We start from the raw sequence: 22,036 nt of genomic DNA, 5'->3' as shown, positions 1-22,036 counted from the left end.
GGGCTCTCTGGGCAAGTGCAAAAATCCATCTTACTCATCAGGGAAGATGTTCAAATGCACAATTTACACATGACCATCCATCAACATAAAGAGGAGAATTTCTCAAGAACTCTGATAGCACAAAACATTCAGGGGGTTTTAAGGGGTTTTGTCTTTGGTTTTTGAGAGGATTTTTTTTCTTCATTCCTGGTGGGAAAGTTTATGCCTTTAATTCTATAACTATAAACTAAATAATATATCAGTTTTTTTCTGTCAGGCATGGCAATGGTACTGAATGTATGCAAAGTTTCCACTAAAGGTTTTTGTAACTTAATTTTCCTCTAGAGATTAGAGGAAGCCAGATATTCTGTTTCTTGCTGGAACTTGGCTGGTAGCCACGCTGTGCTCCCTTTCCCTGTCATCCATCCCCGGCCCCCCCAGCCCCCGGCACTGTTAATCAGATGGCTGTATCTTCCCTATATTTCTCCTGTCAAGCTATTAAGGGGATACGGAAGAGAGAAAGAAGAGAATCAGCTGAGATATAAACCAGCCCAGCTCCCAGCGTGCCTCTCCCCCTTCTCAAGGTTGAGCTTGCTGTATTACTGCACACACTCCTGTCAAAGAGAAGGAGAAGTGTGCTTTCCCGTGCCGAGAGTAAACGGCTGAAGTTTATTTCCCAAATGAAGAGGGGCAGGCAGAAATTCTTCTGCACAGAGCCATCATGGACCTGTAAAAACAGGAAACTGCAGCGCAGAGAGGGAGCAAAATCACTGAGCCTAGGCTACAAGCTCAGAATATTCCAGTTTGGCCACACCATGCCCCTGCCTGCACTGGGGAAAGCGCAGTGCTGACGGGGAGCTTATGCCATTCCGTAGCAGAGGGTTATCGCAGCTCCGTGAGTTTTGGCAGCTTCCTTTGATAGAGAATTCCTGGCACATGCTCAGCAGCGAGTGGAGGTGGTTGATTGGAGAAAAAGCTTTATAAGGTTCACAAAGAACCCCCAGATCCAAGTCAGACTTAGGGCTGAAAACACTGATTTTATCACATCCCTCCCTCTTCCTTTGCCTTTGGAGTACAACAGAAATGCTCAGTCCAGCACACCCAATGTCTATGGAAAGCTTTGCCTCCCATAGAAATGTTCCTAGGGGACCCTTTCTTCACTAGGAGACAAAATGAACTCCCACCTCTGGATATCTTAGGACTTTGAAAATAGTTGGATCCCAACATTTTTGGATGGGTCTACTTCCCATTCTTGTACATATCAATAAATGAGGAAAAAAAACTAGCTAACATGGCTCCAGCACATCAGAAACAAGAACTGTTGAGTAATCTTTACCTAAGCTTTCTCTTTGGAACCAACCAGGTAGGAAACTAATCAAGAACACCATAAAAACGCTTCATTTTTCTGGTAATTTGAGAGTTTTTGACTGCATCAGAGACCAGACCCTGCACTCCAGCAGCACACTGCACAAAGACTGATTTTATTTCAGGCAGATCCACTTTGCTGTCCAGTGCTCCAATTTTAAAAAGTACTTAGAGAGGTTTTTAAGAGACATTCAGTGAGCCGTGATCTCTCGAGCACCTCAGCTGTTTTGGAAAATGGAATTTAGCTATAAAAAAAGACTTACTTGGGTAATCCCCAAGTTCCCTTGAAAACAAAATGTTCACGCACTAGATAAACATCTGTGGATAAGGCATGATGGGTCACTGGACAGAATTTTTCCAAACCTATGTTAAACAGAGAGCAAGGAAAATCAAATTAATTTACCAATACCCAAGTTTCTTATTCAGGCAAAACATTTACTCACTTCAAAAAGACTCTCAGACTAAGGAAGGAGCTGGTGACTTCTGAATGCACCTTAATGAAGTGTTTGCTCTAGCCATCCCCTCTCTGAGCAATTTTGAGCTGATTTCCCAGTTTTAGACATGTTAATAAAATATCAGTCCCTTCTCTTTGGGACTTTCATTTGCTTTTGTACTTAGAAAGGGAAAACAAAAGACATTTCTATAAGTAACACTGCTAGAGAATGTTTAACACATACGCAGCTTATGTTGCTAGATAAATGTTTGACTGCAAAAAGTCCATGTGAGAGGAGGTGAGAAAGAACAGAAACGCATGTGCGTGCCTGAAACAGCAAGCACACCTCCACGCCAGGCCTGCGAGTAGGAAAGGTGCAGCTGAGTTCTTATCACACCCCGTTCAAACATGCCTACTTGAGAATCCTCCCCAGCCATGCTGCCCTTGCTGCAACCTTTTGTCTTTCACTCGCCTTTCCTTCCTTTATCTCTGTTCTATAACCATTATCTCCATCAGCATAACTCCTTAAGATACACCTAGACATCATTTCGCCAATGAATGCATTTCACACAACATTAGTCATATTGTACTGTGGATAATTTTTATGATATTGCTGTGCCTCTCCTTGGTACATTGTTACAGTTTAATTTGTACATATTCTGCTGCTGATGTAGTGTCACTCAGCTGTAACCAGAGAGAGCATGATGGTTCTGTATTATTGCAACACATTTTCCCTTAAAAAAAAAAAAAAAAAAAAAAAAGAGGAAAAAGAAAACAGAGAAAGACTTTTTCTTAAGAGTAAGTCTGTCTGCTTTCTAGGATTAGTTAACTGTAGATAGGCCTGCCTGCAGGGTCAGTGAAGAGCCAGATCCCAACTTCACCCAGCGGAAAAGGATTTAGAATCAGGGTTACATCTCAGGCCCATTACATAAATAAGTATATGCTGCAAATTTGTGTTTTGAATAAATTTTTCACAAAGTTCAGGGTAAGGATTTCATATCTGCAACAGTTCTTCAGACCCTTTCTAGCTACTCGTCTTGGTTACCAGACAAGCTAATACCAGCTATCTGCTTCCCTTCCAAATGGTCATACCCATTTTGTGATTAGAGTTTAATGCTATAGATCAATTTTCAGCCCCAGGCATCAGTTTTACATTTAGACATGCAGAGCAGCACTGCTAAAGCCTGTCAACTGTTTTAGGTATTCAACAGCCAATATCAGTATCTACACAAAGAACTGGCCACAATATTTTCAGTGCTTCTGCTCAGTGATCGAGTTTCCCATATGGAAATGTTTTGCAAAAATAAGGGATTACTTGGAAAGGCACTGGGCTAACCCTGCTGAGTATCTGCTTTTCTTCTTCTTAGTTCTGCAGCATGGAACGTTACCGCTGGTATTTTGGACAGTGACCATAAGGTCATAAGACTGAGTGAGTGATTGAGACTCCCTCAGCTCTTTGTTTACCTCTGGAAGACAAAACAAATGATAATTTCATCCAATAAACAAGAGTTTTGTTTAATTCTTTAAAAATACTAATTTATTTTTAAAGGAGTTAAGTTTGTCCCACATATTTGAATGCTGCCTGACAGAATACATTCCCCTGAGTAATGACATCTCACTCTTGTTTCCAGCCAATCATAGTGGTAAACTTTTTTTTTTTTTCCCCTATTGATCTTAATCTTATACTTATAAAAATATTTCTTGCCATACAGATTTACTTGTCCAAGTTGAGTACATTAAGCAGACATGACTAGCTTGTTATACTGTACCATAAGTAGAGTTATTTGGCTCTTCAGATAAAATAATCTGAGTTGCTAAAGAAGAGCTGATCTCTTGGGCTGAGATCCCTGAAAGCATTTTGGTACCTTGAAGCTCTTGGGTGTTCACCTCCCTAAGTAGTTACAAAATAGTCATGTTCTTACAGGCTGAGAGAATGCCAGAGCAAGGAGTGCCCTCTGTTCTATTTCAGGTTCCTATTCTGAAAGAGTAATACAGAATCTTAAGCCTCCACCATTTCCTTTAAGGAAAAGGGTTTTTTTCATCTTCTCTAAGGACCAGTCACGATAAAAGACCTTGGCATACTTAATATGCTTTGCATGCCCTAATCCTGTAATATGGGCAGATGCAATGAGAAACTATGGTGTTTCTATTCCTCCTCAAAGCCTCTAAACACATTCATTCACAAAAACTGCTCTGAGAGGAGGGGAAACATCGTTGCCTTCTAGGTCTTCCCCAAATCTCTCACATCAGCTGCTCTATCACATAGATATTTAGAAAGGGATTTAAAGCAGACAGAGAGATTAAGCTCTGTAGCTGCAACACCTGTAGCACCAGCTTGCATAGGTCTCACTACATCACTATGACTTCCCTGGCTTGATCCATTTATATCAAGGCTATATTCACCTCAGTGAGATTTGCCTAGATTCACTTATATATTTGTTCAGACACGGACTTTGCAAAATACTCTACTTGTATATGCTATTTTATAATTAGAATCATAGAATTGTTTAGGTTGGAAAAGACCTTTAAGATCATCAGGTCCAACCATCAAGCCAGCACTGCCAAGTCCACCACTAAACCACGTCCCTAAGGACCACACCTACATATCTTTTAAACACCTCCAGGGGTGGGGACTCAAGCACTTCCCTGAGCAGCCGGTGCCAGTGCCTGACTACTCTTTCAGTGAGGAAGGTTTTCCCTAGTATCCAAGTTAAACCTGTGCTGGTGCAACTTGAGGCCATTTCCTCTTGTCCTATTGCTTGTTACTTGGGAGAAGAGGCCAACCCCCACCTCGCTACAGCCTCCTTTCAAGGCAGTTGTAGAGAGCGATAAGGTCTCCCCTCAGCCTCCTCTTCTCCAGGCTGAACAACCCCAGCTCCCTCAGCCGCTCCTCACCAGACTTGTGCTCTACACCCTTCACCAGCTTCATTGCCCTTCTCTGGCCACGCTCCAGCACCTCAGTGTCCTTCTTGTAGTGAGGGGTTCAAAACTGAACACCGGATTCGAGGTGCAGCCTCACCAGTGCCAAGTACAAGGGGACGGTCGCTTCCTTGGTCCTGCTGGCCACACTATTCCTGATGCAAGCCAGGATGCTATTGGCCTTCTTGGCCACCTGGGCACACTGCCAGCTCATATTCAGCCGTCTGTCAACCAACACCCCCCGGTCCTTTTTGGCCAGGCAGCTCTCCAGCCACTCTTCCCCAAGCCTGTAGCATTGCATTGAAGGATCTGTTTAATGAACCGCAATATCAGTTAAGACCAGAAAAGTTTTGGCATAACGCAGCAGGTAAGCTAGAGCTAAGAGGCTGACATACGGACTAACAGGAACATCTCATACGGTTAAAAGTTGTACACAGTGATTCTGCAGACTACGTCGGTTTCAGGCCTGAACCTGAAATATTATAGAATATAATGAGTAATTCTGGAATACAGCAGTTTGATGCTGTGAAGAAAATGACCTGACATTATCTTACTCTACATTGTACCAAGAGAAACCCATACTGTAAGGTTAAAAAGTCTCAAATTCTATCATTCTATCTATGGGGACATGATTGAAAGAAAAACAGTTTGTGAAGATGTAAATAATTAATCCACTTCAGACTAGAAAGTTGATTCATAGTCATAATATTATTTGTCCTACGCTTATAGGAACCTGTTATGTTAGTACTTTTGACACAACTAGAGCACATATCCTTGACACATCGGTATATATGTGGCTTCTCTAGACAATTGTGCCATCTGGGAGACCAAGTCAGTGATCCTCCTGCTGCCTACAGAGTCCTGGGTAGGTCCCCTGCTTTGTTTTAAGTGGAGCCCAAGAAACGAGGTCATGTATTAGAAGAGTGAAGGTTTCTCCCCAATGCCTATGACATTCTTCCACACAAGAATGAACTGAGGCCGTGCCAAAATGAAGGTGTTAAAATGTCCATAAACACTTGGCCCATGTAGAAGTTCTTATCATGCTTTGCTCCTGTGAATCAATCCTTTCAATTAAGGTAGCTGGGGGATATAGTGATGTTTTTATTTGCAATTACAGCTTTAAATTAGGATCAATAAAGGCAGCTACAGCCCTACCATACCAACAGTCCTGAGAGGTGCATAGGTTTTCAGAGAACACACTTCTGAAATAAACCCATCCGTTTTCTATTAAAAATATAATAAAATATCATAGGAGAAAGACCTTAATACAAGAAAAAGACCCAAAGAATCTTACTATTTGTTTTTTGTTTTGTTTTTAGGCATTAAGCCAGTGAGGTCTTCTTCCCTATGGTTGCCTCCCCTATGGACTTTCCATAGTCACATCTGGAATAAAGTGGGTGGGCACCAGGCCAGGTCAAAGCTGACTCTGGCAGAAGAGGAAAGGAAAATACGCATTTATTTAGTTACCATCCTGTATTTCTGACTTCTTGTTCAGTGTAAAATTTTGCTCAACATGAAGCTCATGCCATAGACAAGTTTTGTTTCTGGTTTTTTTTGATCGTCTCTTCCATGAAAGGATGCTGCATACCAAAATATGCAATGCATTCAGATTTGCACAAATTGTGATTATAAAAAACAAAACAGTCATTACTAAATGGTATTTTAATACAGTTTTCTAGGGAATTGAGGCTGTTTATTTTTAAATAACCTCTCAAAAAAAAACAAAAAAGGCATGAGCTTGTGTCAAATTAGATCTTTTCTGAGAATGAAATTGCAACAAAAGAGCCTATTTCATGAGTTTCACATTTCACAGCATATTTCATAGTTGTTGTACAAGTTGGGGTTATATCTGCTATGATTTATAGAGGAACAGTGCTGTAAGAAGCCTCCCTTCTAATTATAACTGGTTATGAGGTACATCACTCATATCAGACTGAAATTTACTTCCATCTCAAACATGATCTTTTTTTTGCCTGTTTATTATCATAAACTGGCCACAGAAATGCTGATAAAGAGATTACAGAAAATGTTATTAACTTAATCCCTTCCTAGTTGGAGTTTCTTCTTTTAATACAGACTTATTTTGAGTCTTTGTTTACACGTTGCGATGTGTCAGACAGTAAACACTATCTCTCTTATGGAAAGTTGTGCAATGAAAGCCTTTCCTATTCCGTGTGCTACATTAGGCAGAACGTCTGACTTTGACAGAATGTGCAAAAGAACCTATAAATCCAATGACTCCCTCCACTTTCACAGGCAGTGTACGGAAGGGCTTCACACATAGAGTAGATGTTTCATTTGAATGCAAAACATGATAAAATCTGTCCTGAAAAGCACTTACGCTTTAAAAACATAACATAATTCTCAGAAGAAAAATGCCCAACATATATTTTGGCTGATTTCAAATTCGTATATATATTAAATGATCTATGTACCCTAAGCTGTGCATTTTATACAACAGAATGATAACCATTACCATTCCACTCCATCTAATCCACTGATGGTCTTGATTTATTGGCTAGTCGTGTATAGTGCACTGCCCCTCCTGAAATTCATGCTGTAATTTTAATTTTTGTTGTTGCTGCTGCTGCTATCTGGATGCGCTTGCCACAAAGATACCATGGTCTTACTCACCCTGTAAACATAATTGATGCTATTGAAGATAATGATTTAGGATATCATCCATCTCCAGTACAGCTTGCCATTATGTGACTTGTTCTTGCAGGTTTCTGATTTGTATCATAGACGAGTTGGCTTGATTGCTGTTTTGCCATAGAGTAATAGTTTCCTGGTTTCCACTGACATACTGAGTCTCCCTTGATCACTCAGGTGATCAGTCAACACACAAGTTAATTATGGGTGAAGGGGTGTCTGAAGCCCAAAGATCAAAAGATACGCACAAGGTCTTCTCCAAGTCATTATTCACCTTCTTAAGCATCAGGCAGTCAGTTCAGATTCCCGTCTCCCACACTGTCCCTAAATAAAGTGATATAGCAGTAGGAAACCTGAATTAGAGCAGCTAAAAGACACAGAATGAAAATTCCAATTTCTCCAAAAGACGAAAAGAAAATCCATGTAAGCATGATTCCCTGCATAGGGGAAATCAAGAGTACTCTCATTTATTTATTGTTTAAAAGAAAAAAAAATTAAATAATCAAGGGTAGCTGTTTAGAGGTGCACAACTGGATAGTGTGCCACAAGGCTCTCACCTGCTTCCCTGGTAAAATTTCTTAGGTTTTAACTGGCATTGCAAGGAAATGCTTTCAAATATTGCCATCATCTTTACTTCCATGCACAAAGAATAAAATTGATTGGCAGAAATTAGGAGCTACTGGACAAACACATTAGAAGCCCTCCCAACATGTAGAGGAAAAGCAGTTCTTCCTAGATTTTTTTTTTCCGTATTTCAACCACCCTCAACGCTCAAATGCATGCATTAACATCACCAGCAGCTAATTACAATTACTATCCTGAATTACTTGCACGAGACTCGCTCCTTTGAGCCACGTCTCACACTCTTCTGGGGAACGGGCATCACAGCACTGCAGTCTCCCTCCTGCTCCAAGACCTCATGAGCTAAATACAACTTGCTGGACAAGTCCATTGAACAGACAGGACCTACAACCATAAAGAGGTCGTGGTATCATGCTGCAGCCACAGGGTTATGCTTTTTGTGGGTAGAAAGAACAACCTCCCTGGCAGTAATGGCTTGTGCTGACTAGAGGCTTGGGTATCAGCTCGATACCCGTACCACTGAGCTACACCTGTATTTGTCCACCAAAACTGGTTTCTCCATGTCTGTGGTTTTCCTGTTCCTAGATTAAAGGACATGTAACTGGGCAATACGCCTCAAAGGTTTATTTCCTAAAATAATATCATTATTACTCGAACCAAAGTCACCCTGCCTTTATTTTTAAGGCAAAAGGAACTGAATCACTGAGTTGCAGATTTAAAGAGATACTACGTAAGGTCAAATGTTCAAAGGACTTCAGTGCAAGCATAACTCAGTGCACACAATTCCACATATGCTTTCTTCCATATGCAAATAAATGCTAGAGATTCACAACCCACTTGCACGTATCTGCACATGCCAAAGGGATTTACACATGTTAATACTTGGAAAGCAAAGTGAGAATGTATATAAAATGGCATGCACAAAGTACATTCATCCATGTGCATATCCCTCTGGAGGCATCACTGCTTGGATGTATTTCTAAGCGGAAAAGCAGTTAAAAAATTGATATGTCACCCTTCCTCCAAAACCTAATGATTACAGTCTGTTAATTACACCGCATCTGTTGGAAGCTTTAGCAAATAAATTGTGGACCTGATCTATTATTTATAATACCAATAGAAATTACACGTAATGTCTTAAAGTCACACTTATGCAAAGTGGCAGCAGAAGCAAACCATGCCATGTTATCCCTATCCTGCAACTTCCCCATGCAAGTACTACATATTGTGACAAAGCAGCTATAATAACCTTTTCTAAATTTTACTTTCTGCAGATGGAGAGAAAGCAGTGAGAGAATATAAAGCCTCACATAGAGGAAGGAAAAGAACATTAAAAAAAAACTGTTTAAAATGTCATTTACAATTTGTCCCAGAGTAGCTCTGAAATACTGTAGGCCACGTACTGCCATTGCTTTTAGCCAAGTTTCCCACAGCGTGGTATTCACTAATAGCTTTTGAATGCCCAACAAATAGGTGTACAGCAGGGTCTGCTACAGAGAGAGGCATCTTAGCACACCTATGCCTTGAATTTAGGCTCTAATTGTAGCATCTCTACTCCTGGTGTGAAATCCCCATAGATTTGCCAAATCCCCATGCTTTTTAAGGCACTTTAATGCTAGTACAAATTCAAAGAGCTGCTGATCTGCTTGTGTGTTGGGAAGCAGCTCTCCGTCCTGTCTTCCACAGAGCTCTGAACCACAGTCCTGCTTTTTCCCCACCTCCCATACTCTACAAACACTACCTAGCATTATTATTGCTATGGTTTCTCTAATATAACAACTCAGCTTTCAGGCAAAAAATAGATTTTTTTTTTTTTCCCCCCCAACAGCTGTCCCAGAAAATAACGTAAGATTTGAAAGTCAAGCTGGATCCCTTCTTCCTTGGCTTTCTCAACCCAGTAACAACAGTTCCCCAGAGCAAATGGCAATTGCCTGGTGTAAACTGGAGCAGAATTGCCACGCTCTTCTGTGTAACACAAACAAAAGCCTTTGCATCTCATTATTACTACTATGGGACCTGAGCATTAGTTAGCTGTTCTTTTTATACCTCTTTAGCCAGCCCACTTACTCACCAGAAAGCAAATAATCACTCAGGCTGAAGTTTATGAAACTTCTGGGATTCACAAACGTGTTTCATGAATTTCTGGCAGTTGTCTGAATGTTCACAAATAATGTGATGCCAGTAATCAGAACAAGTCAAAACTTGACACTTCTATTCATAAATCAAGAGATGTTTTATTTTTACTGCTTGAACAGTTCTGTTCCCAAGCACGACTGGATTTGAACCACCAACCTGGAGGTGAAAGGACCTTTATTTAATGTATTTGTTTAGGTTTATAGGAAATACAAAAAAGTGTCTATCCAGGACTCTAGCCACCTTTGCCGTATATTAAAAAAACAGGCCAACTCATACAGACAAAAATAAACTCAGCAACTTCCAAAAGCCAAAGAAGGCACAAAAAAGCCTCTTGGCCAGAGACCTCAAATCTTTCTATATAAACTGAAAACTTTTGCACACACTATTTCTCTCTTCTCCAGAGCCTGGGACATGAGGAGATGTGTCCCTCAGGTCAGCAGAATTGGACTCTCCCAGGCTGGAGTGGAAAGAGAGCATTCAGTCATGCTCCTGCTGAGGAGATCTATCCAGTATTCTCTCCTTTAAACCAAGAGGACTTCAGCCAAAATGCCTCTGTGGCTTGCAGCTGCAGTGGTATCACTAGGGAGACAGAGCAATCTATTAAGCAAAGAGGATCCAAGATGCAAGACCTTATGCCAAGAATCTATTTTAGCCTCCCCCGCAAGCCCGCAGACACAGCGTAGGTCCTGGAGCACCAGTATTAAGTGCTGATGGTGAAAACCCCCACTCATCACTCCACAGACACAGACAGCACTCTGCAGATCCACATCCCACTGCTGCCCAGTGTTCCCCTCCACACACCGCACGCGCACCCTGGCCATTCCCCCAGGCCCAGGGGGGTGTCCCACTCTCGTACATTACAGAGTAGTTGCATTCAAACAGTTCCTCCTTCCATGGTCAGAAAATAGTAAATTTATGACTCTAAAAATAGGAGAGGGAAGAGAAAACCAACCTATTGACTCTGAAGTATAAAGCAAAACAAAACCCTATCAGGATTTTCTACTGCATGGTAGAAGGGCCCTGCAGACCAAGTTCTGTCCTTCTGCTGCTGGCACAGTCCCTTCTGGTGCCAGCCAAGAGCACTATTCACTGTCCCACTCAGCCATCCTCTTCCCTTTCAATCTCCTTTTGGAGTGGGGACAGGTAGATGTGGGGAGGCAAGGGCAGAGAAAGGAGACGTATCTTTATAAAATTGGCTTTTCTCCTCATACAGTCAGAATACACGAGACTCTTAATTACAGCTTGGTCTCTTAGAGACAATCCCAGCTCTGCTATAGAAGATCCCTTCCAAAGTAAACACAAAAGTAACAGGGGATCAGCTCTTTGCTCTTTTGAATGCTGCAGAAATGAAGTGCCCGTAAAAAAGGTTGCAAGACATTGTCATTCTCTGACACACTGTAAGTTATATTTTCCAAACCCTCTACGCAAACATAAAACACCACGTTCTTTTTTTTTTTTTTTTTTTTTTTCCACTAGAGGCTGACAATGTTAGGAAAGGTTTCCATTTAAAACATTGAGCTGGGGTTTCTCTTGGGCAAGAAGTGCCTGCAGGAGACAGGTTGAGGAAAGACCAACAATCCCTGTCCCATCCATCCGCCTTGCCTCTCAGCAAGGTATGCATCACATCAGCAGCTGCCAGTGGTTAGGGGAGGTTGCATGCAGGAAAATGAACTCTCTCCCTGAGTTTCTGCTCTAGCCAGAGTGGATCTGGACAAGGAGCAGGATCAATTGCAACCAGGCATGTAGAGCAGAGTCAAACTTCCTCCCCTTCAAGTGTCTAAAAAGCAACCTGACTGGATTTTCTCCTGGACGGCTCAGCACTTAAACAGGTCGATTAATCAAAAGCACCTCCCAATTGAAATTACATTCCGCTTGCCTTCTGACACTTACCACTTCAATAACATCATTTATAGCTCCATTGTTGCTATATGAAGCCCTAAGGAGAACTGGCTCCTACAACATGTTGCCATTACATTTTAGCCAAGGCTGAATGTAGCTGCAAATATCTCTGCAAAATACAACAGAGATCTATTAAATGCATAACTTCCCTGGCACCAAAATGTTATTCTTTTAGCAGGTCTGCTTCTTCCCTGGGATTCTGATGAAGTGTGCACTGCTGCGTTATGAAATACACCATGTTTTGATGTGATACACAGAAAACGTCTTTGTTTAACGCAGCTTATCTTTTATCATGTCACTTTTCTATTGGATTTCCTTTCTGTGCACTGGAAGCATATTATTGTGACAGATACACTGCTTTACCAGGGGGCTTTGCTACGTGACCTGCAGTGTCAGAATGAGGATCAGATCCTCCCCGAAACACAGGCTGGACAGCTTGATACAACATGAAGGAACACGGAGCAAATAAAGAACCAGGAAAAGCAATTCAGCAACACTCCCATCTAAAGTGGGCTGCAGAGGCATTTTCCAGCCTGAAACACAGGCCTTCTACAAAAAACTGAAAACTAAAATGTTATTTGCTGTACGATGTTCATTCTTCCATTTATACACACTTACCAGAGTTAACACGAGAGCTCAAGAAAGTCAGGGAATACCACCGGCACGTCCATTTTACTAGAAAGAGGCAATGTGGTAACAAAGCACAAACCAATCTTGCCAACCTGGAGTATGTCCCCTCTCATAACCGTCACTCTTGTAATTTCTTCAAGATCCTTCAGAAACCGTAAACAGGAAAGCGTGGTAAATAAAATTGCTTGGCAGAGAAGGCACTAGCATAGTACCGCAGATGCAAGGATTCAATTTTCTGCTTCATTGTGAACTTCTGCAAACACCTGACAGGATGAAGTCCCATGAGATACTTGCTCTGATAGCTCACCACTGCTGCAGTCAGAGTGGGGAACTGGTTCAGCAAAGATCTAACAAGAACTGGGTGGTAAAGAGAGACTTCCCTCTTTTGGCAGGAGTGAACTGTTAGAGCAGCTCGGCCACCTTGCGTAACTTGCCCTTTGGGCACCTTCATTGAAAGAGGTGATGTGCCTAATCCATAACTCCTTATGCATCTTTGTTTCCAGCAGTAGCGCTCCCTACACAGCTCAGCATCTGCGCATGTCACCACTTGAGCTGGGCTGCTCGCCAAGCTCACGCCTAGCCCTGCTTGGATTCCACAAAACAGGCTTTCATCTACTTAAATCCCTTGCAGAATCTGCAGGTGAGTGCCAAGCAGGTGGGGTGTGCTCCTCCCAAAGCAGGCTGCCTGGGCCTTCTTTCAGGCCAAACCACGCCACATAGATGCCACTGCTTCTTTACTGAATTACTCAGCAGCTCCTGGGTGCCTGCAGAAGTTTCTCTTCTCAACCAGAGAGCTTCAAATAAACATCTCCTGTGTCCCAGAATGATGCTGTAATTCCCTGGCTACCTGCTCTTCTTGGTGGTGCTCTCCACTCCTCTTGTCAAAGCCTAGCTACTTCACAGAAAGAGTTCAAGTTTCATTGAGTGAATGGTCAGAGGAAACACCATGCTTTTATCTTTCATCTCATGACCATGATGCTCACTCAGGGATTTCTTCTACTACCCTATGAGCTGTTTTCTGTAAATAATATAATGTGAAAGATGGGAGCCATTCTTAAGAAAGATGATGTCACAACTTATGTATCTTTCTGCTTGAGAAAAGGCAGGTTACCTTGGATTTCTTTAGCAACATCTCAAACCTCCAAAAAGAAGGATGGACAAAAGCTCCTTTTAGGACAACCTAGAAAACTCAGAACATTTTTTTCTTTTTTCTGGAAGAATCAATATTTGACCTCTAAGTCCCTTGTACTCAAATCAGGCAACTTGAGTAGCTGATTGAGGTCCCAAACCCTGGATGAAGTTAGGGGTTGCAGTGCCATCGCTCACCCATGACATGTTTGATATCTGCTCAGGTGTTCTGAGCTTAGTGGCTTGAATCTGTCATGTTTTCCCCATAAGGACACTCAGGTGGGAACCAGCATCTGACAAGCACGTTGACCCAGTCCAGAGGCCAAACCAACACTTAGACAGTAAGTAGAGCAGGTTCAAGTCCAAAGTCAACGTCCAAATTCACTCAACACTGGATGAATTTGTGACTTCCCCTCTACACCTCACCCCCTCCTCTGCAAAGTACACACTAGCACTTACTTCCAGGATTGCTTTATGGAAAAGTTATATTAAGGGTTATTCAGGTGTCTCTAGCAAAGAAGACCACGCAAGCAGCTAAGGCAGGGAGACAGGTATGTTACAAGCTTCCTTCCCACACCCCTCAGCAGAGAGCACTTGCCATGCCTGCTTTTGGTCTTCAGATTCATTACAGCCAGGCGGGAAAAGATGGCTCATATGCACACAGTGCTTATCCTGCTGATCAATAAGCTTCCTTCCTGCCCGATAACCAAACCACTTATAATATTAACAGTGTTATTTAAGATCTGTGGAAATTTTGTCTGGTCCAAGCAAACCAGAAATATCCTGACCTAGATACTGAGAACAAAACAATGTTGAGCAAACTTCAGGACTGCCAGTTCATCTGTCATTGCACTTGACATTTTATTGAAGAATTGGAGCAAAACTATTTTACCCGAAAGGTTCTTACACCAGCATATTTATTCAGTGGATGAGAGAGAGAAAAGAAAAAGAAGAAAAAAAAAAAAAAAAAAAAAACACTTTCCCCCTCTCAATTTAGATTGAAAAGGGGTGCACTTTATAGTCCATTAATAAGGTACATGAGTTGCCTATGGGCCCCTTTCAATGACTGCAGATAGCAAACACAATTATATCAGAAAGCACAAATGAGTATGAGAGTTATCTATACTTCCTTCTGAGGAAAAAAAAGGAGTGTGATGAAAGAGCAAAAGAAGAACACAAAGAGTATTTCCACCACGTTACAAGTGCACAAGCTCGAGACAGTGACCTGCACTGTAAAAGATGGTCACTGATGCAGAATGGTTCAATAAACGTCAAGCTGTTGCTCCTTTTGGCTTTAAGTAATGCTGGGCATATGCAGCACCTTTGAAAAGCAAGGCCTTATTTTCTTCGAGGTCCGCACCAAAATTCATAACAGTTTGTACAAAAAGGCATGCCTACACAACTTGTCTAACATATCCAATTGCAAAGCTAGGAGACAATTTGAGTGCGTAACCTTCTGTCCAGGAGCTAGAGCCTCACTGAATCTCACAGTCTAACCCAGCAGATTTCTGCTTATTCCTTTTATCCATGCAAATTTTGGTGCTTACCTGTACATATTTCAGTAGGTGGAGTATTTTAATTATTTACCTACCTGTTAGACAGACCACTTAACACAAGGTAGAAAAGGAAAAGAAGGACTTTCAGAAAAGATCAAATACATCATAAGCTTGGCAGACACTGTAGCCCTGAAACAGCAGTTTGAAACTTGCACCATAACAAATCTTCTCCTATACATTATCTCACAGGAAACAACACATGATAAATTCTTAGCACAATGTGATTCCCCTCCTTCCACCTCCTCCCCACTTCAGAAAGATTTAACATCTAATTCAGCTTTTGACGAGCTGCTTCATCACTGCAGGAATGCTGTTGATCTCTGTCGGAACCCTGCGGCCTTGGACAGAACAAACTGAAAGGGAAAAAAAAATTTTGGCCGTCTGTAATGATAAATAAATACATTACAGGATACAACTCTAGGGAATGGAGGCTGACACTGACGGAGCACCGTGACCTCCACACAACTGCCAAGTCTCAGCCGCTTAACAAAAGTCAACTTTTGTTTGCCTTCTCCCCCCCGCCCCAATGACAATTTCTTAAAGTGCAAACGCAGGATGGAAAAGGAAAAAAAATTAAAACAATAAAAGATAGAGGAGAACTCCAAAACCCTCCTCATCTGCTGCCCAGAGGCACTTCGGTTTTGACAGAACAGTATTTTATTTCTTTGGTCTCCTGGAAATTGGGGGAAACCAGTCCGTGCTGCATCAGCGGGACAGGGAAGCTGTGCCACAGGGAATTCTCAAGTCCCTTTTTTTAAAAATTTTGCATTAGGATGTGCCTGCCTTCAGGCTAGTTCTCGGCTCTGATTTGATTTTCTGTCTACTTAAGTCCCACTCACAAAATCAAATATGTATGGCAGATATTTAGCCTTCACATCGATGGCAACAATAACAAAATAGAGAGGGAGGAATTCGTTACCCAATCAGATAATCCACCTCCTTATCCGTGGAAGTCTCACCCACTCGTGTCAACCTATCTCCTAGACTCTCCTTTTCAATCTGATGCCCATTTCTATCCAATCATAACAGAAAGTTGATACCTATTGCCATCTCTCCTCATTTTACAGATGCACAAAGTGATAAATAAAGTGTCACGACAAAGTCAATCAAGTTGAAAGCCAGGTATGGACTGCAAGCGTTAACTCTTGCGTCTGCATTGTGCTTACTAAAACATATATTCCATTAACTTCATGTGCTTTATGGGAACCACAGAGGATTCAGCTTGATCAAATAAGTTCATGGTCAAGCCTTCAGGGCTCGTCAACACCTTACAGCAAAGTGTAGCACAGAAAACCCTGCGCTAACACTGGCAAAGCTAATTCCAGTGCAGAAAGAGAAGAGCCTCACCAGAGTGGTGCTAATCAGCTCCACTAGCTTGTTGAGCTATTAATGTCAGGCACAAAGCTAATGTAGCTACACCACTCCTGAAGCCCACACCGGGAAGTCTTCCCAACGCTTCATTGCACAGTGCAGACTCTCCAGCTCAAGCAGAGCTGTCTCAGGGATACATGGCACAGCTTGTTCCAAGTGTTTCTTCTGCTCCCTTCGCTCCCCTAAGAAATGTCTCCTGCTGGCTCACCACCAGCCTTACTGCCGCCGACACCAGGCTCTATCTTCACGGCTCCTGACTCACAGATCGTTTAACTCAGCTATTCACCAAAGCACCTATTTAATCCACTCAGCTCACAGTTACTACTATTAAAACACTTTGTATTTTCAAGTGTCCTGTGTAACTTATGCTTCATAATGTCTTTCTTATTTCCCCTGTCGCCTGCCCTTTGTATACACAGGGAAAGTGGATAAGAGAGAGATGATTCAACTCAACCCAAACAGTGGAAGACTCATGATTCAACCCCTTTATCTTTTCTCTCTGGTTTACATCTTTAATTTCTCAATCTATCTTGTTTCTTTTTTTTTTTTTTTCTTTTTTTTTTTCATTCTCTTTAGGTTTAGAAGACTTGAATGGTTCCCCTTCTGTTAAAGGTAGAACCTTTCTAACATTTTCTTACATTCAAATACTCTCCTGAAGATTTTCCATTGCTTCAAAATTGCCCTCAGAGTAACTGGAGAAAAACAGTTTTCTTCAGCTTGGTCAATTCCCTAAGTCTGTTCTGCCAGGGAATACTTATTTCACAACAGTTATATCTTTGATTGTCCTGTAGTTGTTTCCTGCAAGAGTACCTTGTGTGCATTACAGTCTCTGTCAGCAAATGGCTGCTTGATGCACCACAGGGGCTAGAGTTACAGATAGATTTCCATAAAACCAGTCAGGATTTCTAAGTAGTGCACAAGCATTCCCCAAACCACCACTGAGCTCATGCCTTGACCTGCCCATCAGAACAAGATTGACACTTTATAGGAGAGAGTAGATAAGGAAAAAAAAAAAAATATGGGAAATAAATATGAAATCCATTTTCAAAGGTATAATTTCCAAACCTTTCACCTGAATCAAATACAACAAAACCCAATACGAAGGACAAACCAAACGAAAAGAAGCTCTACCTCTGAAACAGCTACAACAGAAACATGGGCCCCTCTAGCTCAGTCAAAATTTTTGAATGTGAATTTCTCCCTTTAGAAACCAATGAGGCCTTCACTGTACTCCACAACTCATCCATCGCAAGCAGAGGGTATCTACTGTGATCTATGCCTCTAGCTGAGAGGAAATGTACAGTTTCTATAGAAGTCAAAGGGGGGGAAAAAATAAAATCAGACCTGGACATCTGAGTGGACATTATCTGCCAGGGCAGTCCACTTTGCTGGCATGCCTTCTCTTTTGCTATAGCAGATATCCTATGTGTGCACACTCTGCATGTATGTTTAAACAAAAAAGCTGATAAGGAGTACTTGTCTGTCAGCAGTATCTGAAGCCCACAGCTCCTTGAGAGCATTTGGGTTTACTTGGCAGGTCATGCTGACTCCTTGTGAACCATTTATCATTGCAAAAAACTCCAGAGGTTGGCACTATGCCAGCGTCTTGTCTTCTCTTCCAGCCCCCTACCCCTTTCTGCCCTCCTGGGTATTGATGCTACATCAAAACAAACCTCCAGTTCACATAGCAACAGAACATTTTTATATAACCTCTGCATGGGAACGATACACAAACCATTGGACAATCACTTGGAGCATGTTAGGTAATTCCAGGATATTTTGCTGGTTTCTGTCAAAAACACCCCTGGTTAAATCAACTATAAAAAGGGAAGAGGATCTTTTGCACATGGGCCAGACTTGAAATACATCTTGGCACCAAGGACCTCAGGGGATTAGTGCACCTATTGGTTCCATGTTCTAAATTTTGCCATTTTCTATCTCACTTGGAATCAAACTGGGGAGTCCAAAGCATTTAAGCCGGTTTGTGCATAATGTAATTGAAAGCAAAATGATGCTGAAAGGATCTGCCGAGTCAGGGCTTTAATAAAACAAAGACAGAAATTTAGATTTTGGTGGACACTGAAAACTCCCATTGCTATCTGAAATGGAGATATCTGTGCAGACTGTGTACTTACATAGTTATGAAACAGCTAAGTCGTCTTAACTTCATTTTCCCTTATCCTGTCACAAATGGTTAATACTTTCAATAAGGACATAATAAATACGTTACTTCAAATCTTTTCACAGTGTGCCCACCTCATCTTCATATTGTGTTAATCCCATATTTCAGCGCTTCTAGTAGTTTTCTGCAAGGATCACAAATACCTTACAGAATCATAGAATCATTTAGGTTGGAAAAGACCTTTAAGATCATCACGTCCAACCATCAAGCCAGCACTGCCAAGTCCACCACTAAACCACGTCCCTAAGGACCACACCTACATATCTTTTAAACACCTCCAGGGGTGGGGACTCAAGCACTTCCCTGAGCAGCCGGTGCCAGTGCCTGACTACTCTTTCAGTGAGGAAGGTTTTCCCTAGTATCCAAGTTAAACCTGTGCTGGTGCAACTTGAGGCCATTTCCTCTTGTCCTATTGCTTGTTACTTGGGAGAAGAGGCCAACCCCCACCTCGCTACAGCCTCCTTTCAAGGCAGTTGTAGAGAGCGATAAGGTCTCCCCTCAGCCTCCTCTTCTCCAGGCTGAACAACCCCAGCTCCCTCAGCCGCTCCTCACCAGCCTTGCGCTCCAGACCCTTCCCCAGCTTCATTGCCCTTCTCTGGCCACGCTCCAGCACCTCAGTGTCCTTCTTGTAGTGAGGGGCTCAAAACTGAACACAGGATTCGAGGTGCAGCCTCACCAGTGCCAAGTACAAGGGGACGGTCGCTTCCTTGGTCCTGCTGGCCACACTATTCCTAATGCAAGCCAGGATGCTATTGGCCTTCTTGGCCACCTGGGCACACTGCCAGCTCATATTCAGCCGTCTGTCGACCAACACCCCCCGGTCCTTTTTGGCCAGGCAGCTCTCCAGCCACTCTTCCCCAAGCCTGTAGTGTTGCACAGGATTGTTGTGACCCAAGTGCAGGACCCTGCACTGAGCCTTGTTGCACCTCATACAGTTGGCCTTGGGCACACCCTGCAGCCTGACACCTGGGTGGCAGCGTGTTCCCACCGGAGCTCTCTCTGGGAAGCTGCGTCAGTCGTGGTGGGTGCAGAGCTTAGAGAAGCCATGGCTTTCTGCCGGGTGGGTACCATTGCTCCCTGGTTGAGATGGCAGAGTTTCACTGCCCTTCCTGCATGCCCTTCTGCCCAAACTGCCATGCCACACCCTGTTTGCCTGCCCTGTTGGTAGCACTTCTGGTCACTAGTGCTCCCTAAGGGCTTCTTTTATATATGCAGGGGGCTTAGCTGCCATTGCTCCTGGCCCTACCCAGGTGTCCTCCACCACTGTCGCACTAGCTGTGGGCTCCTGGCAGGTCTCTCTGCTCTCCCTGCAGTTCCGCCGTTCGGGAAACCCTCCTGTGTACCACACTCGAGTGCTCCGTTGTGGATCCTGCGAGCACCAGACCTGCTCACCTTGGTGACTGAGGACTAGTTTTGGTTACACCACATTTAAATCTCCCACCATTGTTCTTAGCCCCACGCAGGTCTCGTCAGCCGCTATCGCGCAAGCTGCATATATCAAAAGGGGGAAAAAATTGACTCTGAGGATTTTTACTGCTTTCCCCTGGTTCACTGAAGGTAGCCATAACTAGAAACAGGACACGAAGAAGGGCATGTCAGGGCCTATAGTAACATCAGAACCATTAGTTATTTTTTAGTATATCTTACTTATGCACACAGAATTCAACCCATCACAAGATGTTGCATTAAGAAGGAAAGAGCTTTCCTCCAAGCCACATGGACACCGATCACTGAAGATTTTTGCCTGCACCATCAGCATCCTAGGATTACCTGGGAATTTCAGCAAGTTACCTGCAGTTTCCAGACCTTAGGACACTGCTGCTGACTTTGATTTCTCCTGCTCTCTTCCTCTACTGTATTATAGCCTTTTGGTGTTTTTCATTAGGCCTTAAATAAGTCATTGGAAAATGTTTTGTGACAAGTAGGTGGTATGAGAAATATATTCTGTAGACCTTTCCAGATTGAACATCTATGGTGTGATTGCTTGCAGTTGTGGTGTAATGCACTGGTCCAGTGCTCCTGCACCATTTGGGAAAGATAATAGTTAAGGTGTATCTATCTATCTAGGTTATTATATGGTGCACATCACTAAAGGACAATTTATGCAGCAGCTAGAATACAGTTAATATATGACAAAAATTATGGACTAACTTTTGTAGCTCTAGAGAAACTCTTCTATACACCATTTTCATGATTGCAATGATAGAACTGGTAGAATGTCTTAATTAAGACATTCTTTCCCCATTTATCTCTTATTTCCTTTGGCTCATTCCCTTCTTCATGTTGACCCTTTAATTGCCTGCAACTAATTAGCATAGACTAAAACCAAACCCTTTTTGCAAGGTTATTTTCAACTCAAATATGTTTACTCACCTCATCCACAGCAGAGTCACACAGATGTAGCACCAAAACTCAAAGGGTCAGCACACTGCAGCAAATGCCTGGAAACAAACAGCAGGCTGGGGGAACACGGCATTTCCCAGTGTAACCACCAAAGCCTTCCTCTTGTGGCACCACAGCCCCCACTGTAAAGCTGTGAGCAGACCTGCATGTAGGAATCAGGAGACATGCTGCTTGTGATTATTTCTGAGTGAACAGCGCATTAGTTTAAAAATATATTTAAGAAAGTATCACTAAACTATGATTTTTTTAACAGAATTATTACTACAAGAAAAAAATGGACCTGAGAGCTTACAGCACCTAGAACAAAGACTGCCTGCTGGATTGGGAGAGAGGTCTGTGCAGGACCTTGCTCAGCCCACATCATCTCACACCGCACTGTCACTAAAAGGGCAGGAATTTTAGTGTCTTCCCATTTTCCCTGCTCCCAGCTGCACAACTCCAACCCTGCCCTTGCACTAGCTCTACTGCTATGGGACCTTTTTCTGAGCTATTTGAGCTCACTAACTCAGGAGCTAGCAGCTAACTAGCCCAGAACAACCTGTTCTAGAGATTCTATGCCTCCTTTCAGCAACAGCAAACAGATCAGATCAGCTTTTCTTTAGTAACTGTACCTGAAGTCCATGACCCTGAAGTGGAGTCTAAAGGAAATTCAGTGGAAGGCAAATCAGGTTCAAACACATTGCAGGATCAGGACCTACAAGGACAGGCTGGACTCCACATTCTCCAGGAAAGCTGAAATTTACTACAAAAATACTTAGGTGATAATTTACTGTACCCCTTCTCCTGTCTACACCAAGAGAG

This window comes from Platalea leucorodia (genome assembly GCF_965183815.1).
Source record: "Platalea leucorodia genome assembly, chromosome: 13".
In the NCBI taxonomy this organism is placed as follows: Eukaryota; Metazoa; Chordata; class Aves; order Pelecaniformes; family Threskiornithidae; genus Platalea; species Platalea leucorodia.
This window is presented reverse-complemented; position numbering follows the sequence as displayed.